The sequence below is a fragment of the Tachypleus tridentatus genome, chromosome 1, assembly GCF_004210375.1.
Source record: "Tachypleus tridentatus isolate NWPU-2018 chromosome 1, ASM421037v1, whole genome shotgun sequence".
Taxonomy (NCBI): Eukaryota; Metazoa; Arthropoda; class Merostomata; order Xiphosura; family Limulidae; genus Tachypleus; species Tachypleus tridentatus.
Window position 1 is genome coordinate 130315672 of NC_134825.1, and position 20713 is coordinate 130336384.

Here is a 20713-nt window from a genome sequence, read left to right on the forward strand (position 1 = left end):
AGCAGTGTAAGACTAGAGGGAAGGCAGCTAGTCATCACCACCCACCGCCAACTCTTGGGCTACTCTTTTACCAACGAATAGAGGGATTGACCGTAACATTATACACCCCCACGGCTGGGAGGGCGAGCATGTTTAGCGCGACGCGTGTTGAGAGGTCCAAACGTATTATTTTATAAGTGCCAACTGCAAATTAAAGATAATTAACTGAGAAACCTGGAGCTGACTAGTAAGATTATTTGTCTTTGTACTCACAAGAAAATTATTTATATTTTGTTGTCTTAGCTCTACTGTGAAGTGTAGCTAAAATGAAGTCAACAGGGTTGATTGAGGCCCGACATGGCTAGGTGGTTAAGACACTCGACTCGTAATCTGAGGGCCGCGGGTTCGAAATCTCGTCACACCAAACATGCTCGACCTTTCAGCCGTGAGGGCGTTATAATGTGACGGTCAATCCCACCATTCGTTGGTAAAAGAGTAGCCAAAGAGTTGGCGGTAGATGGTGATGGCTAGTTGCCTTCCCTCTAGTCTTACACTGCTAAATTAAGAACGGCTAGTGCAGATAGCCCTCGTGTAGCTTTGCGGGAAATTAAGAAAACAACAACAAAGTTGATTGAAATTGAGTTGATAGTAATGCTTATATGCTCATAAAATTCATTTTATTAGTGGGTTCTTTTGATAATTTTTCAAGATGTTATGTAATTCATGTAATTGTGTGTGTGCATTTTCTTTTAGCAAAGCCACATCGGGCTATCTGCTGAGTCCACCAAGGGGAAACGAATATAATTGTATGTTGTTGTTGTTGTTTTTAAACATGTAGAGGTTTAACACTAGAATTACCCAATCTTTATTAGAATATCACTGTTTTCTTGAAAGTTAGCGTGATGGATAAAGTCGTAAGTTGCAGGAAATATTCTACACTGTAAAAGTGAGAACTGATGTAGAAGGTCTCAAAGATTGAAAGAAACTTTGTGAATAACAAAGTTTAAATAGACAGATGTTTAACTATTCAGATACTAATATTTTATTTTTGAAGAAGGAGAATCATATATTATACAAATGTAAATGTACTTAGACTAATTATAAGAGTTTTTGTTTTAGGTTTGATTATTTCAAAGTAAATTACCTATTTTTTTTATATAACTGAAAGTTATAGAACTTAAGCATGTTGTTTTATAACTAGCAAATTATTATTGCTTAATTATTTTTGATACCTCAAATAAATTGTAATTTTTTTTATTTCTCAGCGAGAGTGTGGCTGTAAAATTAAGATATCTTATACTAGTTATAAAATAATTCAGTTTAAAGGCCAGTACATAATTTTGTTACGCCAGCCCAATATAAACTGTTAGCTAATTTTATCAGTTTAATGAAGTTTAACAACCGGAAGGTAGAGAAGACTATACATTTATATCATAGGATTATATACATATTATATGAAATTGTTTTTTAAAGTTAATTAATTTATTAACATATAATGCTAATAAAGTTATTATGTTGTTTTTGTTGTGTTTTTTTTACACATAAATAAAAATGTACTTATAAAATGCAAGTATAAAGTACGTTGCCCAGCAGGGACCTCAACAAAGATAGTTAAAAAATTATATTAATAATTTAGGGATTCCTATTTCATATGATTAATATCCTTTGTTTGCAACTTTTCTGAACCCATTTTCCAACATTTTTTTTATAAAGTAAGTTGTATTTTAGAGAGCTATTTTGAATTAGATATCAGGAGCAAAATTTCATCTCCCACTACCCTCTCGGGTTCTTAATAGTCATGTTTAACATTCGGACTAATCTTTCATTTACTGGTTTTAGTCGTTACATGGGATACAGTTTTTATTAGTTGTCAACAGCACAATACACATTACGCAGTTTGTTCGTAGTTGTCTTACGTCAAAGGAAGGGTCATATGACGATAGCAGCCGCGCCATGTTATAAAAACAAGGTCCTTTCTTGTCGTTAAACTCTTTTGGACAATGGTGTAAAACGTGTGGAATTATACCGTAAGTTTTATAAACTGCTCATAAAAGTTAAAGGAACAAGTACATTTTCTTATACAACTTATCTCAGTGTTCCAAATGTGATAATGTTTTTATTTGTTTAGGTAATTTGCCTCATTTCAGTTCCATCTGTATCCATTTGTTTTAATGTCTGGTGAACAGGAAAACATGGAGAAATAAAATTTTTAAAATTGACCAATATCGCCAAAACTGATATTCCATACGAAACAATACTTTAAACAGTTTACATGCGTTTATTCAAGAAATGTTTGAAACATTCAATGTTTAATGTGACTCCTGACACCGATTTGGCACACTTCTAATCAGTCTATCGATGTTATCTTGGGGTATGGCAGCCCACTCGTCTACCAGGGATTGTCGGAGTTCCTGTACATTCTGAGGAGGGTGCTGGCATTCATTAACACGCCTCGACAACATATCCCAACAATGTTCAATCGGATTTAAATCTGGAGATATGACGAGCCACTCAAAAGTCTTTATTCCTTCCTCGTAATGGAAGTCCATACACAGTCTGCATGAGAACGAACCCATCGCCGGCTGTACCGGCAAAAGACCTCACAATGGGTTTCAGAATTTTGTCTCTATATCGTCGTGCGTTCAGAGCACCCCTGTCGAGTATGAGTAAGTCCGTGCGGCCACTCAAGAATATGCCTGTCCAGACCATTACAGAACCTCCTCCATAAGCGTCGACTTGCTCTCTTCGGCGTCTCCACACTCTCGCCCGTCCATCATCACGAGACACAGTGAACCTGCTATCGTCTGTTCACAGCACGGTAGTCCAATGAAGAAGTTCCCAGTCCATTTGCTGACGAGCAACTCCAACCTGGCTGCACGATGTCGCGCTGTCAAAATAACGCCTCTTGCAGGCCGTCTGGGTCTAAGGCGACCTTTGTGCAGACGATTGCGATCTGTTTCGGTCGACACACGGGTTCCAGTGGAATGTTGAAGGTCATTTTGCAGCGACAGAGCCGTAGCTAACCTGTCCCGCAGAGCGGTAGTCACGATGTAGCGCTCCTCTCTGGCTGTTGTGAAGCGATGACGGCCTTGACCTGGTCTCCTGCCATAAGAATTCGTCTCCTGGTAGCATTGCCAAAGTCGATTGATGACGCTTGGTGACACACCGACGCGCTGTGCCACCCTCCTTTAGGTCTGGCCGTCCTGGCCAGACACACTGACAAAACTAGCCGCATGTTGGTGTTTGTTTTGAGAATTAATAAGGAATGCATAGTTTCACGTGACAGCCTTATATGGGGTACCTTGAGTTGTATTCTCCTTGAGTGAGATGATTTTCGTCTGAGTTGCTTCAAACTTCACTCGCAAGCTTAAAAAATACACTTATAGACGAACGGATATGTTTTTCCTACATAAATTTAGTTATGAGAAAAATATACTGAAATATGTATTTATTATTTTTTAGCAGTATAGTATGGTAGCATAAAACTAGCATCATTTGTTATTTACTATTAACTGTAATCGTGAAAAAAGAATTAAAAATGGTTTATGAATTTTTAAATGCTATAAAAATAACGAAATTTGTTTGTATTAAAACACGTACGTACTTTTATAAAAACACCCAATTTGCTATTTCTAATACTTGTAATATGCAACGTTTCGACTTAGGCTTCTCTGTATCATGATACATAGAAATATAAGTCCAACGTACAGGTTTACACAGCTGAAGCACACGATGCTAAGTTTTCTGGATGTAATTGATTATTGTGGGAAAAACGCGTGTTCATTCATAAAAAATTATGCAATACGTATGCGAAAATAAAACTGTGAGCAAATACTTACTACTGTATAAAAACACCGTAAAACGAAATAAAGGTATTCCTGTGTGGTATTCAAACACACTTATATCCGATAGAAGGTTACAAGTATCCGTAATACACTAGGTTTCGTGTCTTAATACAGAGAATAATTTCGATCACGAATAGAAAATGAAAAACAAAAAACAGTAAACGTAAAAATCAAATAATATATATATATATATACTCTTGTAAATGGTTACTGCTGACAACAGTATTAACATTTGTATTAATTTGTCCAGGAATATAAACCTGAAAAATATTTTTTTTGTTATTTGCAACATAAATTATTTCAAGTTGTAAATGGACTTTGAACTTAAGTAAAACTTTATTTCTTTAGTACAATGCTAGCCAACTTCTGTGTATGGTATCGTCAACAACTGCCTGTTGAAACAGATCAAAATCGTGATAACTGCACGCTTTCAAACCAAAATAATGTTCGATATTCCCCACTCTAGCTAATATATTTCAACGATCATTTCCATTATACGTATCAAAGATGATATAGACCCAGCATGGCTATATGGTCAAGACACTCAACTTCTAATCCGAGGGTCACGGTTTCGAATCCTTGTCACACCAAACAGTCGTTTGGTATGTTCAATCAATCCCACTATTCGTTGGTAAAAGAGTAGGCCAAAAGTTGGCGGTGGGTGGTGATGACTAGGTGCCTTCCTCCTAGTCTTACACTGCTAAATTACAGATGGCTAGAGCAGATAACCCTTGTGTAGCTTTGCGCGAAATTCAAAACAAACCAAACCAAAGATGATATACTTCCTCCTCATGCTAACTTGTACAGGTCTCCATATCATCCTTTTACAGCTATTACGACTGCGTTTGTAGCAGGCATGACAAACACAGCACGAGTACGTTTTACTCAGCATTTATTGTGGTACATAACTTTTGGTTTAGGTCCTATCTTCTAACTACAAGATGAAAAATTGCGCGGACACTTACCCAACTAACCAAATTGCTTCTCACTCAAGTTCTTAATTAAGACAAATAACAAGCCATACAAACACATTGGGTATTTCATAAACTATTTATAAATCCATCCATTTCAATAAGTTATGTTTTTGAAACACTTAAGGAAATGGTCCAGGTCTTCTTCAGATACATCTTTGGATACTGGAGAGGGGAGGAGTGAAAGTTGCGTAATTTCATTCACAGGAGCATATAAAGACGGTAGCAGGGAACAGCTTCTCTCTAAGTCTTTACCAGCATCAATGATTAAATTAGGGTGGTACGAACTAGTATGTATACCAGTTTAAGATGACAGTAACTCAAGTAAATTATTAAAAACTGTTTATACTACTGCAAAAAACACCTAGCCCAAATTCATTTGGTTTTTGCATGTTTTTATGTTTTACATATCTGGATTTATTTTTCTGAAACAATAGCACTCAACTCATGTCACTGCCCTGATCATCCAGAAACACCAAGCTGCTCCTTCTTCCACACCTACAAATATGAGTACTGGTACTTGTTTCAAACCACTTTAAACACTACCATCAGGCTGAAGAGTTCAAAACAACGATACGGTATACAAGGTATGCTCAGGGACCCCTACATTTGAATAACCATTAGATCTATACTTCTGGACCTGTGAATAATAATTTGGTGAGAATAAGTCATTCAAGAACTCTGCTTGATACTTGATACCAGGTCTCTCCATGATCATATTCAGTCATTTAGTATGCCTCTCATATGGCTCACAACTGCCCCATATACTACAGTCTTCAGCAGTCAGACCCCACTGCCTCATCTTGTGCCAGAACAGCTTAGGTTAGTTTATGTTTTCCATCAGTGGCGTTTCCAGTCAATCTTTCTCAGCTGGTCTTGGCCACAGTTGGGATTTGGCTACCCTTGGTGGGAAATGCTTGGGATTGCTATATAGACTGCTCTATTCTCATACTCACTATAATAAAAAATCACCATGACAACTCTGAGCTAACTGTGTCTCGTGTATACAAAGATCGATATTCATGTATATAGATCTCGATCAGAAGCTTTAGGTTATGACAGTTACCTTTCTTAAGTCTGCAAAAATATTAAACATCCAGGAGAGAAGTTCTCAGAGATTTAATCACTCTCTAACAGCGATATCTACAGTCTTCCTCTTGTTTATAAGTCTTTTTACATGTGGGAAATATCACTTCCTTGTTTGAAAATGTTCAAATTTAAAGTAATCAGAAACTAAGAAGACAATTAAGCAAAACTTCACAAAAACCCAGTCCTTTGGGTATGACACCAAACTTTTTCCATACTACCTTACCGTTTAGTATCCTCATGCGCATTGATAACCCTAGTTGTACCATAATATTATGAGAACCGTTAGAACATTTGTCATAGAATTGAATGTGAAATATATATTGCTCAGACTAATTTTGAAGAAAGAGAAAAGGTGAAAAGTAAACTTGAACAAGAAAAAAGTGACACATGCACAGGTTGAATGAACAGCTATTACACTATAGCTATTCTTGTTTCTAAACTTTATTTAAATTGTATTATTCCAAACTAAAAGAGTATTGCATTATGTAAAAGATCCTAAAATATGATAATTTTCAGTGCAAATGTATTATCTAAGATACCGTCTTTCATTCCAATAAAAAAGTAAGGAAGGATGTGTACTTATGACATTACGTGTTCTACTAATGGAAAACGTTGCAATAATCCACTACATAGTGTGTTTTACTATGCGGTAATCTTTCCCACGAGAAAGCAAAGCGAATGTGAAAACATAGGGGGATTACGTTAAAAAAAAAAAAGCAAGTAATACAAAACAGCGCTTAAAACACTGAATAATTACAAAGTATTCAACAAAAAGTTACATTAAAAATATTAGTTTTACATAAAATTATCCTTCGGAGTAGTTTTCTCAAGCTAACATTTTACGTTTCAAAAATATATACTTGTATAAGTTATTTATAGAATAACTCAGGTACTCACTGGCCTTGTTTCATATAATCAATTAATATCTTCTTTGTATCTAACATATTGGTTTGTGCAGTTAAAGTGCACTTGGGTCACCTTCTGATAAAGGAAAAAAGAAAAACAACACACTAAGTTATCCTTGTACAAAAAAACAAATTTAATGCTGCAATGGTTGAGCTTGTTTATCTATCGTTAAGCAGAAGCTACATAATTGGCTATATTTTGCCCATAACTAGAATCTAAACCCCATTTTTAGCGTTTTAAGCCCTCAGACTTGTCGCTGACCCAGCGGGTGGCTAAGGTATAAGCTGTACTTGTATAAATATTTTTAAGCTATCATTACTAATGCATTTTTCTCTCTCTTTTTAACGTAGATGTTTTCAGTATAAGAATAAACTGAAAAGGTGTGTCATTTAAAAGAGCATTAAAATGACTATTCATGTATTTATTTTAATCACAAACAAATTATTTAGGTGTAGCATTATGATCAAAAAACCAAAAAAGGCCCAGATGTTAACATGTCAAACTGTAGATCTAGGTTCTATGGTTAGCGCTCCATTGCTATCGAAAGAAAATCCTGTTTCGCATCTTGGAGGCGGGGGATCGTGACAAGAGTGACGGACCCATTCAGTCTAACAAAGGTAATCTAAGAATTGGCGATGAATGGTGTTGACTAGTTGACTTCAATCTTATCAATCAGTTGAAAATTAGAGATGTCTTGCCCAAATAACTTTGTATACAAAAGTTGGTGTTGTTTTTAATTAAGCACAAAGCTACACAATGGGCTATCTATGCTCTGCTCACCACGGGTATCGAAACCCGGTTTCTTAGCGTTATAAGTACGCACACATACCGCTGAGCCACTGGGGGCATACAAAAGCTACTAAATACATTCTTATTAAAATAATCGAATTGAATTAAAGCACCTTTCTTTGATTTTTCTTATCTTGAAATTTATAGAATGTCGCATGTCTCGAACTTCAGAAGTTAACCTTATACTCTGATTTTAATTATACTTAGCCCCCCAGTGGCACAACAGTATGTCTGTGTACATTCAACATTAGAATCCGGATTTCGATACCCGTAGTGGGCAGAGCACAGATAGCCTGTTGTGTTGTTTTGTGCTTAACTTGAAATAAAAATTAATGATATTTACAAGATAAGTTTTGAGCTATCAAGTCTAAGAATGATTGACAAACTTTAGTTACAAAGAAACGCAACAAGAGTTCTAATTAGAGTCAGAAACAACAATGAGGTGTCTGAAAACAGAAGTATAAAACAAACTATGTCTGGACTTATAAACGTGTGTGAAATTCTGTGTACGTAAATAAAACTAAAAATGAAATAGCAAGAACTTTACTGAAAAGACAGTGAAATACTCTGGTCTTAACCTGAAAAGTTGCATATAAAAACGTTCTACAAGGTCAAGATAAAAACTGAACTCGACAACCACACAGCCAAATAAATAGCACTATAAACAACCAAAACATTATGCAACAAAATTTTTACTTTTTCTTGTTCCTGGGCAGAAAGTGTTATTTCCCAGTTGCTTATGCCTAAAGTAAATGGAAAAGACCTATTTTTCTCTTCAAACTTTGCTTTTGTGACCTGGGTAATGAAATTTTCGAATTTACACATTTTACAGAACATTCCAGGTAGATTCAGTGCTGAGTAGCTGATAGAGAATTTTTGAGAATTTTCAACAACCTTTTAGAATTTTCTAGAACTTTCCATAGTAATATTTACATAAGGGCTCAACACTCACCACTTTAGTTTCATTCTAGCTGCGTAAGTGATCACATAGACCTATCTGATTTTATTAGAGATGGCATCAAGAAGCTGCAAGCATTCTCCAGACGCATTCTGCTATTTATGTAATCAATTTATCAAGACAAGAGCGAAAAAGTACTCTCTAACAGTATCTGCTAAAATATGTGAAACCAAGAAGGCATACTTCGGCATGTCTGTCAGGGATCAAGACAAACCCTGAGCACCTCATTTTACATGTGAGCACTGCAAAAACCTCTAGAAGGTAAGAAGGACAATTTTTGCTTGCTTGAATAGCAAGATTTTATATTATACAAATTTTAGGCCTTTTAAAATTTAAATATCTTTTAATTTTTTTTTCAATATCTAATAGTATAGAAAATTATCGCATATAAAATACTTTGCATGAACCTCTTACACATTAGTTGTGGCCCGGCATGGCCAAGCGTGTTAAGGCGTGCGACTCGCAATCTGAAGGTTGCGGGTTCGCATCCCCGTCGCGCCAAACATGCTCGCCCTTTCAGCCGTGTGGGCGTTATAATGTGACGGTCAATCCCACTATTCGTTGGTAAAAGAGTAGCCCAAGAGTTGGTGGTGGGTGGTGATGACTAGCTGCCTTCCCTCTAGTCTTACACTACTAAATTAGGGACGGCTAGCACAGATAGCCCTCGAGTAGCTTTGTGCGAAATTCAAAAAACAACAAAAACAAAAACACATTAGTTGTGGATGAAATAAATTTATTCTTCATAATAATTTTATTTTGCTTTTTTGCAGGATGGTGCAGAGGGAAAAGCCATGAAGTTCACTATTCCAAGAATTTGGCGTGAACTCACTGAACACTCAAGCAATTGCTACTTCTGCATGGTGGACCCTTCTAAACGTTAAGCTGGCAAGAATGCATTTGCTATCATGTATCTGGACCTTTCATCATCCATCGCTCCAGTGCCACACTGCCCTGAGCTCCCTGTACCCTCTCTACCAGAGAGAAAACAAGCCATCCTCAGAATAGAGCAGCAAATCAGAAGAGGAGGTAGACGTTGAAGATCCAGATTGCAATTTCAGAGGTGCAGCTGGTGACAGAAACTCATACTACCCCAACCAAACAGACGTCAATGACTTGATCAGATATCTTGGTCTAACAAAGTCGAATGTCGAGCTTTTGACATCTAGGCTTAAGGAGTGGGATTTGTTAGATGAAAGTGTACAAGTCGCAAGTCAGAGGAAGCGTCACCGACATTTTTCAAGCTTTTTCACTCGTCAAGATGGGCTCTGCTTCTGCCACAATGTATCCGGTCTGTGCAAGGCAATTGGAATTGCCTGTAACCTACACGAGTGGCACGTTTTCAAGGAGCGTATAACGAAAATATGATGGGAGACAACATTTGGGAGCTGATACATGAAATTGATTTACATTACAGTGGCAAATCTCGAATAACTACTCACTTCTAAACATTTTTGTTCATTTTTGTACAACTTTGGTATAAATACACGTAGATCCTGATTCATATGTTGTTTTATTCAGACCTTATGTAAATGAAAATGTACAAATTTGTCCGTTTTTACATAGAAAATAGATTAATTTCTAAATATCTTCAACTAGGTCACAAAAGCAATGTTTGAAGGGAATAATGGTCATTCTCTGTATTTTTACAACACAAGCAATTAAGAAATACCACATACTATCCAGGAACAAAATTTGTGTTACATAGTGAAATTTATAAGAGTGAAAACTTCAAGACCAAACTCAAAACAAATTATACGGATATTACATTCTAACGGATTTTAATATCTATGTTTCTTTCAATATAATTAGAAATGTATGTAACTTATATTGTTAAATATGTATTGCGCAAGTCCCGTCTTGTTCTCTAAATTTATAGAAGATTCTCGAGTATAAGAATCAACAATATATGTTTTACGAAAGCACTAGGGTATCTTGGAATATTGTTGCCAACTCAGCTTTCAAAAACATCACTCTAAAAGTTTATAAATTCACTTCCCAAAAGACATTTTAATATTAGCGTTTTTTTAAAGGTAGTATACTATAAACCTCGGAATGTTTATTACCGTTATAGATTATAAGCGCCCCCAGTGGCTTAGCGGTATGTCTACGGACTTACAACGCTAAAAACCGGTTTTCGAAACCCGTGGTGGGCAGAGTACAGATAGCCCATTGTGTAGCTTTGTGCTTAATTCAAAACAACAACATAAATTATAAGCAACATATATTTGAGCAGGAATGTTTATGCATTTCGAACATTACACCCCGTTTAACTTTAGTGAATTAACTGCGGACGTTATTAGTTTTATGGGGATATTAAATATTTTGGTCGAGAAATAAACTCACTGGCTTCTGGTCAACTGGAATGTAACCCTGTACCGACACGGAATTAGTTTCTTCATGGTGAGCCGTTGACAAAAGATTCAGTTCCAGACCAAATAAAAGGCTAAGTATTGCTTGTAAAACTTTTGTATATAAAATCATTATTTGTAATAACCGTTATTATAAATTGTATTGTTGTTTGTATATTAAAGTATATTTGTGTTAATAACGAAAATTGTGTTTGTCAATCTTTTTTTTTTTGTTCGAAAATATCATAAATTTGATACATGTCAACATTCAGTTAACTTTTTAATTATAATTAAAACTCCCGGCTATTTGAAATTGTAGTACATAACATAATAAATAGGAAACTCGTCTGAGATAAATTATAATATACATCGAACTTAATTTGTATTTTACGAATATTTTATTGGGGTAATTTTAAGGAATGGTTTTGATAGAAATTAAAATTGTATTGAATTTAAAATCATAATGAACTTATTTTGAAGCTCTTTACCAAACACCAAACATGCTCGCCCTCCCAGCCGTGGGGGCGTTATAATATACGGTCAATCCCACTATTCGTTGGTAAAAGAGTAGCCCGAGAGTTGGTGGTGGGTGGTGATGACTAGCTGCCTTCCCTCTAGTCTTACACTGCTAAATTAGGGACGGCTAGCGCAGATAGCCCTCGAGTAGCTTTGCGCGAAATTCAAAAACAAACAAACATGCAAAAAGCTCTTTACAGGTAGGTAGGGCACCATAACATCCAATGCTCTTTTGAATTTTGATGTAGGGGAAACCGGAGTGCCCGGAGAAAGCCCACTTTCACAGGGCAGACGCGAGATGTTCTAGTTCTGGGACGCTCTAAATATGGTAGTGGCCACGAGATAAATTTAACCTAAAGTGTTACTTCTTGTAGCTTGACTAGTCAAGGAATTTGTCTACTACTTCTAGGCTAGCTAGATACATTGTGTCTTTTTTCACCTTGTATTTGGTATTGATTTAGTTAACTAACCTGTAAACGAAAGGAGTGCGCGCAAACACACACGCAGTATTTCGCCATGCCACTCTCAACGAGATTCTGCAAATGCACTTCTCATAGCTCAAGGTCATACAAGACTAAAAGTAATTTACACAACTCACAAACACAACACTTCACAATGCTATTCAGTGTGCACTGACAGGCACAACGAAATAACATATGTAAAGTAACATATTTTATTTTCGTAAATCCTCGAAATTGTACTTGTATATATTTCGGGATTAATTTTGTCCTTTTTAACAAAAATAAACCTTACAATGTTCATTTGAAAATAGCCTATAAAGTTATAAACTTCCTTTAACCGACTAGTCTGCGTAATACGTGTTTGACTATAGTACTTTTGTATTTAATTATTTATGTCGCAACCTTCTGTATACAGTGTAATGTAGTATCTGTTGGCTTATATAACTATTCCAGTCACATGACTAGGAAGGCCTAGATTACAGAGCTGGGTTACCTTCATAATATGAGACCAAGTTGTTAAAACGTAGAGACGCTCAGGGCAAAAATACGAGACTGTAGTTGGAGGAGAAACTGTACTGAAGCCGTGGATATTTTATTTTCCATAATGAAGCAGATTTTGTGTATTCTTTCTTAATCAAATGAAGCTTTGTAAAAGTGAGTTGTGTGTATTAGCATTTATTTAAATAATTTTTAAATATGCTTACGTTGTGCTAGCTTCGTTAACGTGCTTAGAAGTAAAGTGTTTACGTGTTCAACTTTTACGTAATACCAGCATCGGGTATTGTAAACAACTTTTAAAGCAAGTTTAGCGTTAAGCAAACTGTGGTTTATGTTACCTGTGAAAAAATGGAAAAGTATATGTTTAAATAATTGTTTTTATTAAAGCAAAAGCATGAATTTTCTTATCCAATTTTATGTTATTCCCTAAAATTAAGAACAAAGTATTACGTCAACTGCACATGGATAACTACCCTTCTGTGGAGAACAATATATATTATTTATTATTATGATTGGATAATAGTATTGTAATATGGTGTTTTCTTTCAAACTAGTGTTATTTTCTAGAATGTGTTTTTGTGACATTTACCTGTAATTCCGTTATAAACCAGGCCTATCATAAGGTTTAGAAATAAAGTATACTTAAGCTAAGCTGATGACGTAAACATTAAAAATAAAACTGTAAGAATCATTGATAGTTTCTGCCTACCAACCATGGAAAAATTCCAAATGAACGTGATTTTACAACTCATAATAACAGTTACAATAAGATAATTTTTTTATATAATTATATTGTAGTGAAAGAAATTTTCGGTTCTTTAAGTACCGAGCAATGTTACTTAGTGTTAATAATACAAATAAGATTTTAAATTAAAAGCAGAGTTTTTACTGAATTAAATTCACAGAGTTCTTGTGACAAACTGGCACAATTGGACCAGTCCATGTCAGGTCAGTGACCTTCAAAATCATAGGTTCATGGAATTTTATACTGTTTTCCCAGTTTCAAGTCTCTAGGTAAAACGGTTTTTGTGTGATACGTCACAAAATGTTTAATACCAAATTACTTCCAGATGAGACCAGTGGTATAAAAGTATCAATAACGTTATAATTTTTAACGCCATATAGTAAACCATTGTTAGGAAGCCCTGTTTGTACAAATTCTACAAATTGTGTTTTAACATTCGAGATTTTTATCCAGAATGGTTGACCTTTGATTTCCTTTACACTGTAAGGTCTATCATGGATGATCAAAATGAAGGTGGGATATTAAAGTTCACGCCATCCTCTAAATTTGTAAAATCAGGCCCACATGCAGAATGTTTGAAAGGAGGGTTTTAATGTGTGCAATCAAAAGCCAACACGTGTTGTGCGGAGCCCATTCAGCATGCTAATACTCTGGAGGTTTCGAGGCATGTGAGTATTTCAAGCTAAAAATGCTAATACTACATCAGAAATGTGTGGACTCTGTAGAAAACGTTAAATACCTAAGCAATTGCGCTATAAATATACAAGTATAATTATTTTACATCACATAAATAGGGGGCCTCGGTCGAACCAACTCTTACCTACCCACGCATGCAGGTAATAGTATTCAGAGTGAGATCTTTATGGAATCAGGAGGTATTACTCATTATATTGTCATTGTAGTTTCATGAGCAACAAAATTGGGAACAACTAGATATTAAAACAACGTAAAGAGGAAGAGGGTTCAGCTAATCTCTTAAAAAAATATGTATATGACACATTTGATGCCTACCAACAATTCCTTGTGCTCATGCTGTCCATTAGTAGACAACAGGACGATGCGAAAGGCTTATGAAGCCTTTAATTTTGATTAGATGATTCTTCTATATATATTTCTGATAAAGCTGTGCGTTTAAAGGATTTTCATATTTTCATCCTTTAAAGCTGGAAGAACCAAATTTTTTATTTCCTAGATTTACCAACTCTTTCAATATCATGATCCTTGTTACCGTGTTATCTTCCTATAATTTTGAGTTTACTTAATAATTGCATTTTTAGACAATATAATTTTAATATTTTGTTCTAGAACAAGAACAGCTAATTTAACAGATGAGGCTAAAATTAGATTTATATCAGTTTGTTAAAAGAAGCTGTGCGGATCGATATATTTTCTTTTTCTGTTAAAACTCAAATAAGAGCAACAGCTCAAATATTTTTGAAAAGAGAGAAAAACAATTCAGTAAAAAAGTGTTAGCTAATAAGATATACAAACGCGGACAGGTGCTTGAAAAAAAGACATCTCAACATAAAGAAAAAAATAAATATAAACGTGGAAATTCAGTGTGAAGTAAATAGCGCGGAATAAGCTTGTTTACTTCCAACTATTATATAATTATTTGCATATTTGTGTCATGTGTAACTGGAGAAGTTTAAGGGATGATCATCATTTAAACAATTTAGCAGGAGTTTACCCCGTCTTACTCTTTGATGTAGGCACATGAAACTATTTTCGAACTACTTGATGATTTGTCACTGATGTGTTAATAAAGGATTGCTTAACATTTATCTTAAAACGGAATATTATGATACCGTATTTGCTGATTGTAATGGATTTACTGTTGTACATTTATTTTGATATCTACATTTGTTTCGATTTAATGTATGGAACATATAGTGTTAAATGTGTATTGCGCAAGTCCCGCTTGTCTTTAAAAGTTATAATAGGTTCTCAAGCATAAGAATCAACAATGTACTAGGTGTGTGTGTGTGTGTGTAATACGAGTGATAAACAGTATTGTTGACAAGTGAACTTTCGAAATCTGAAAAAAGTTTATAAATCGACACGTCAAGAGACAGTTTGGTATTGTTTGTTTACTACAATCAGTATACTATTATCTTCGGAAGCTGTAATTGTGATAAAGGCTTATTAATCAGAAAACAACATATTTGATCATGAAAGTTTATATATTTCGAACATTACAAACCGTTCAACTTCGGATGTTAGTATTTCTAAGAGAACATTATATATATATATATATATATTCTGTGAAAAGTAAGCTTGTAAGCCGCGTTAGGCCAAACAATAATAGAGCTAGCTAGCATTTCAGTTAACTGAAGTGCATCTGAGTATCAACATAAAATTAATTCGCTACTCGTGGACCTAGACCGTCGATAAAATATTCAGTTCCAGACCAGATAAAAAAAGACTATTATTTGTAACTTTGTAAATCTTTTGTATATAATTCACGTACCACGCTGGTATAGTGGTAAGTCTACGGATTTATAACGCTAAACCAAGGGTTCGATTCTCCTCGGTGGACTCAGCAGATAGCTCGACGTGGCTTTGCTATAAGAATACAAACTTATAATTCATTATTTCTAATAATGGTTATCATAAATTGTATTATTGTTTGTATACTAAAATATATATGTGCTTAGAACGAGAACTGAGTGTATTAATCTTGTCGGCATACATCATAAATTTAATACATACCGACATTTTATTAACTTTTGGATTAAAACTGAAATTTCTGGCTATTTGAAATCGTAGTACGTAACATAATAAATTAGAGACTCGTCCAAGAGAAATAATACGTAACACGATGTATAAAACGATCTAGGATTTTTGATCGAATTAAATGTAGTTTTGAGGTTCTGTGTATAAGACGACCTCTATTGTCAAGCAAATATAGGATGTACGAGGTCTGTTCAAAAAATACGCGGACTGACGTCATAAAACAAAATGTATTTATTTAGAAGTTACAGGTCTGGGACCCCTTCAAAGTACTCTCCTCCCCAACACACACACTTATCCCAACGGTGTTTCCACTTGTTGAAACAGTCCTGGTACGCTTCTTTTGTAATGTCCTCCAGCTCCTTCGTCGAATTTGCCTTAATCTCGGGAATCGTCTCAAATCTTCTTCCTTTCAAGGGTCTTTTGAGTTTGGGGAACAAGAAAAAATCGCAAGGAGCAAGGTCAGGTGAGTAGGGAGTGGGGGTTGGGAAGAACAGTGATCGAGTGTTTGGCCACAAACTCACGAGTTCTGAGGCACACATTTCGCAGCAACGCGGTGCATCTTCAATTTTTCGGTCAAAATCTCGTAACAAGATCCAACTGATATCCCACACTCTTCAGCAAGCTTCCTGACACTTAGACGTCGATTTGCCCGCACCAGGGTGTTGATTTTGTCGACGTGTGGGTCGTCAGTTGACGTGGAAGGACGTCCAGTACGCTCATCATCCTCAATGAACTGTCGACCATCCTTAAAACGTTCATGCCACTTGAAACATGCCGTACGCTTCATAGTAACATCACCGTAAGCCGTGTTAAGCATAGCAAAAGTTTCAGTCGCAGATTTTCCAAGTTTAACACAAAATTTCACAGCAAGTCGTTGCTCCTTCAGGTCATTCCTTCTGAAATCCGCCAAACGAAAAAATCGCACTTCACTTAAAACCGCGTAGCTAATACACAAATGAAGATATCTGCAATCGGGAAATGGCGTCGTAATCAGCTGATCTGTGCGAACCTAGCGACACCAAGCGGATTCCCCTGGAACCAACTGGAGCCGCGCAATTCAAACAGTCCACGTATTTTTTGAACAGCCCTCGTAACTTTTGTAAATGAATTTTTAGAAGTTATTTTTAAATTGTTCTAATCAATACAATCGCAAATTTGTTTTACGCTACTCTTCAAACCTTGCAGACAGCTCAGTGCTGTATAACTTAGCCACAGACATGTAATAAACAACTTTACAAAGTTTTCATCACAGTTTTTCTTTTCTATTACAAAAAATACTCAGCATTAAGATATAGTGATCTACCACAAAAACACTTTGCAAATTAGAGTTCATTTTATAAACCAACCTTTTGTTATAATATTAGCAATATTTTAGTATCACGGATGAGATCAGTACAATTCAAATAAAAAAAAATATTGATTAATTTTAACTAGCATGTGAGATAAATAACTTCTAGTTATGAAGAATCCAAATATATGGTACAATTACAAATATTTTATTGTAACATAGTAGGTGGCGCCATGTCAACGGACTTACTCAGAAAAGCAAAATAAAAGTAAAAGGAGCAAACGAGGAGTAAAAAACGGGCATTGTTTTAAGGTAGGGGTGGGCAACTCCATGGCCACTGAATAGCACAGTTATGGCTAGCTCGAGTATAGGAATCAACTTTTCCCTCCTTTATTTTTTATTTTGCAAGTGCACTGCCTCACGTCATCGCTATTGTGGCGCCCTTAATTAGTGCCACAGTCTCCGCCCATTTTGTAACGTCAGTCTAGTTTAGATGTTTGTTATCGCATGTGCGTTGTTTTGCATGCGCTTGCAAACATATTTTATTGTGCAACTTTCAAGTGTTTAAATATATTTTGTTTTTAATTGCATTATATGGATAAGTGGATAATTCGAAAACGAAAGAATCCAGATGATGGTCAACAGTCAGAAAGTAAAGACAAATTAATTGATTCTGGCATTACTGCCGAAAAGAGAATGGCGCGTTACTGAAAAAAATGTGAATCGAAAATTTAATGAAAGTTGAGAGTTGAAAATTGTAGTGATTGAAACAAATAATAAGCCAGTGTGTCTTTTGTGTTACAAAGTTTTTAGGAATAATAAGGTATACAACCTTAAGCAATACTTTGACAATTTTCACAACGAATTTGATGTAAAACTTCCAGTTGATAGCAAAAATCGTATGAATGAAATTAGCCATCTGAAAGCACAACTTCATGAACAAAAGGGAGGCCTAAAAATATTTTTTACCATCGATAGAACTAGTTACGCTAGCTAGAAATCATTTTTGATGCTGAACTAGTAAAATAAATATCGATTGTGCTCATTGAAACTCTGTTGGAGAATTATGATACAAAAATAAAAGATGATATTTTTCAGAAGATAACTAATTTGCAATTAAGTCGAAGAACAATTGTCTGCAGAATGCTAGAGTTAGCGAAAGACATAGAAAACCAGTTGCTTGAACAACTGAAAGACTATTTTTCTTTACCATTAAATGAGTCAATAGATGTTAGTGACACTGCACAGTTGATATTTTGGGTTCGATATGTAACTTTAGATGTTCAAGTGAGGGAAGAAATGCTTGGCCGTTGTGGATTATGAGATCGAACATGTGGAAAAAAAAAACATCTTTTGAAAGATTTCTTGAAATGTCAAAAAATTCAATGTGAATTTTAAAAACTAGTTTCTGTCACGACAGAAGGTGCTTTTTCCATGATGGGGCGAAATTAGTATTTGTTTCTCTTTTGAAGCAGCATTTAATTGATTGAAAAAAATGTGAAGTTCACCCTGTCATCTTTCCATTGCATTTTGCATCAAGAAAATTTATGTGCTTAAATGTCTAAAAGTTATGAATTGAAAAATTTGATGGTCATTGTTGTAAAAATTGTAAATTTGAAGAAAAGCAGTGACTGTACTTTTGATGATATCACTGATTTTGCAAATGTAAGATGGTTAAGTAGAGGAAAAGTCTTGGAACGATTTACTTCCTTATTTCCTCAAATAAAAGTGCATCTTGTTGAATAATGTAACATTGGAAATTTCCCTGAAATTGAAACTTTATCATGGCAGTGTGATTTGTATTTTCTGTGTGACATAATGGCTCATTTGAATAATTTGAATACCAAGCTTCAGGGAAGAGGTAAAATAATAGCGAGCAATTACAATCTATTCATGAATTTCAATTAAAGCTAAACCTCCTTGCGGAACAATTACAAAATAATGATTTAAAACACTTTGGAAAGTTGAATAGTTTTCTAGAAAATAACAAGGACTGTGATTTCGCTGATGCTAAAGATAATCTCTATGTAAACTGAATCAAAATTCTATCTCAAAAATGTAAATCACGTTTCTCCGAATTTAAAAATTTGAAATTTGAATTTTTTCATGATCCATTTCAATTTGACTTAGGAAATTTCAGTAAGGAAATTGCATCTTTTTTGTCTTTGCATAAGTGTGGATTTGAAGACGAGATGCTTACCCTGCAAAGTGTAGAACACATAAAAGGTAAACAGAAATGTTTTATCAGAGAGGTGTGGCTCACTATTCTGATAAATGAGTCTTCCTGGTTTAAAGATAGCAATTTCAAAATCATTGTCCATGTTTGGATCCACATGGGTGTGTGAGTCAACATTTTATACGCTAGATTTTCTCAAGTCTAGATACAGATCTCGGCTTACTGACATAAATTTAGAGGCAGAGCTTGTTTGTTTGTTTGTTTTTGAAATTCCCACAAAGCGACTCGAGGGCTATCTGTGCTAGCCGTCCCTAATTTAGCAGTGTAAGACTAGAGGGAAGGCAGCTAGTCATCACCACCCACCGCCAACTCTTGGGCTACTCTTTTGCCAACGAATAGTGGGATTGACCGTCACATTATACGCCTCCACGGCTGGGAGGGCGAGCATGTTTAGCGCGAACCCGCGACCCTCGAATTACGAGTCGCACGCCTTACGCGTTTGGCCATGCCAGGCCGCGGAGGCAGAGCTAAGATGCTCATTGAGCATAGATATTAAGCCAAATTTCACGAAATTTGTTGATGAAAACTCCCATCAATTTTCACGTTGAAGGTTAGTTGAAATGCAGTTATTTTGATTAAACTAACATCTTTCAGTTGTTTTTTTTTTTTTAATAGTGTGGCAAACGTTGTTTTCATTAGCCACAGTTGTGGACACCCTGTTTTAAGGGCTACAAAGTATTGGTAAAAACCAAGTACTGTTTTATTAACATATCGGTGACTTATCGAATTTAAAGATCGTTTTTTTGTGTGTCGTGTTTTGGAATCGTGAGTATGGCGCGGTGACTGATCATCAAAATTCAGCCTTTGGCCAATAGAAGTAGCCCAAGAGTTTGGAGCGGTGCCAATGATTAGTTGCTATTCCCTGATAGATCAGGGCCTTACAGTGCTAAAATTTTGGGTTCGATTATCTGCGATGGACAAAGTGCATATAAGCCTTTTTGTACCTTTTATATAAAAACGAAAAATGACTGTCTGCTTTCTTTCTAGTCTCTCAGCTCAAAATGGGGAACAGCCATGCTCAGATAACACTTGATGTAGCTTCGCGTGAAAATTTCTAAAACAGACAAATACTTTGCACCCGCTGTTAATCATGTGAATTTAGCATGAACTGGTGGTTAGGAAGCTCGACTCGTGATCCGTTGATCACGGGATGAATAATTATCATAGAATATGATTGCTCTTTCAGCTATGGGGGTGTTTATAATGACGCTTAATCCCATTATTCGTTGGTAAAGAATTGTCAGTTATGTTAACAGCTACTGCAATTAGTTCTTGAGCAGCTTTGTGCAAAAATTCAACGAACGAGCAGGAAATAAACACATACACTAGAGGACGCTTCACTCTCATC

At 35.5% G+C, this 20713-nt stretch overlaps 1 protein-coding gene across 4 annotated transcripts in view; it reads left to right on the plus strand.

The window, feature by feature from the left end:
- The window catches only part of Glut1 (Glucose transporter 1), a 189732-nt gene that overhangs the window by 94109 nt on the left and 74910 nt on the right, over nt 1-20713 (plus strand). For 2 of the 4 annotated variants that reach the window (XM_076452051.1, XM_076452061.1), the window contains exon 1: nt 12316-12516. The exons of 1 other annotated variant lie outside the window; for it this stretch is intronic. The gene's annotated coding sequence lies outside the window, so the exon portion shown is untranslated. Of the gene's footprint in view, nt 1-12315; nt 12517-20713 lie in introns of those variants that run through there. One more of the 4 variants, XM_076452032.1, reaches the window with a different exon arrangement.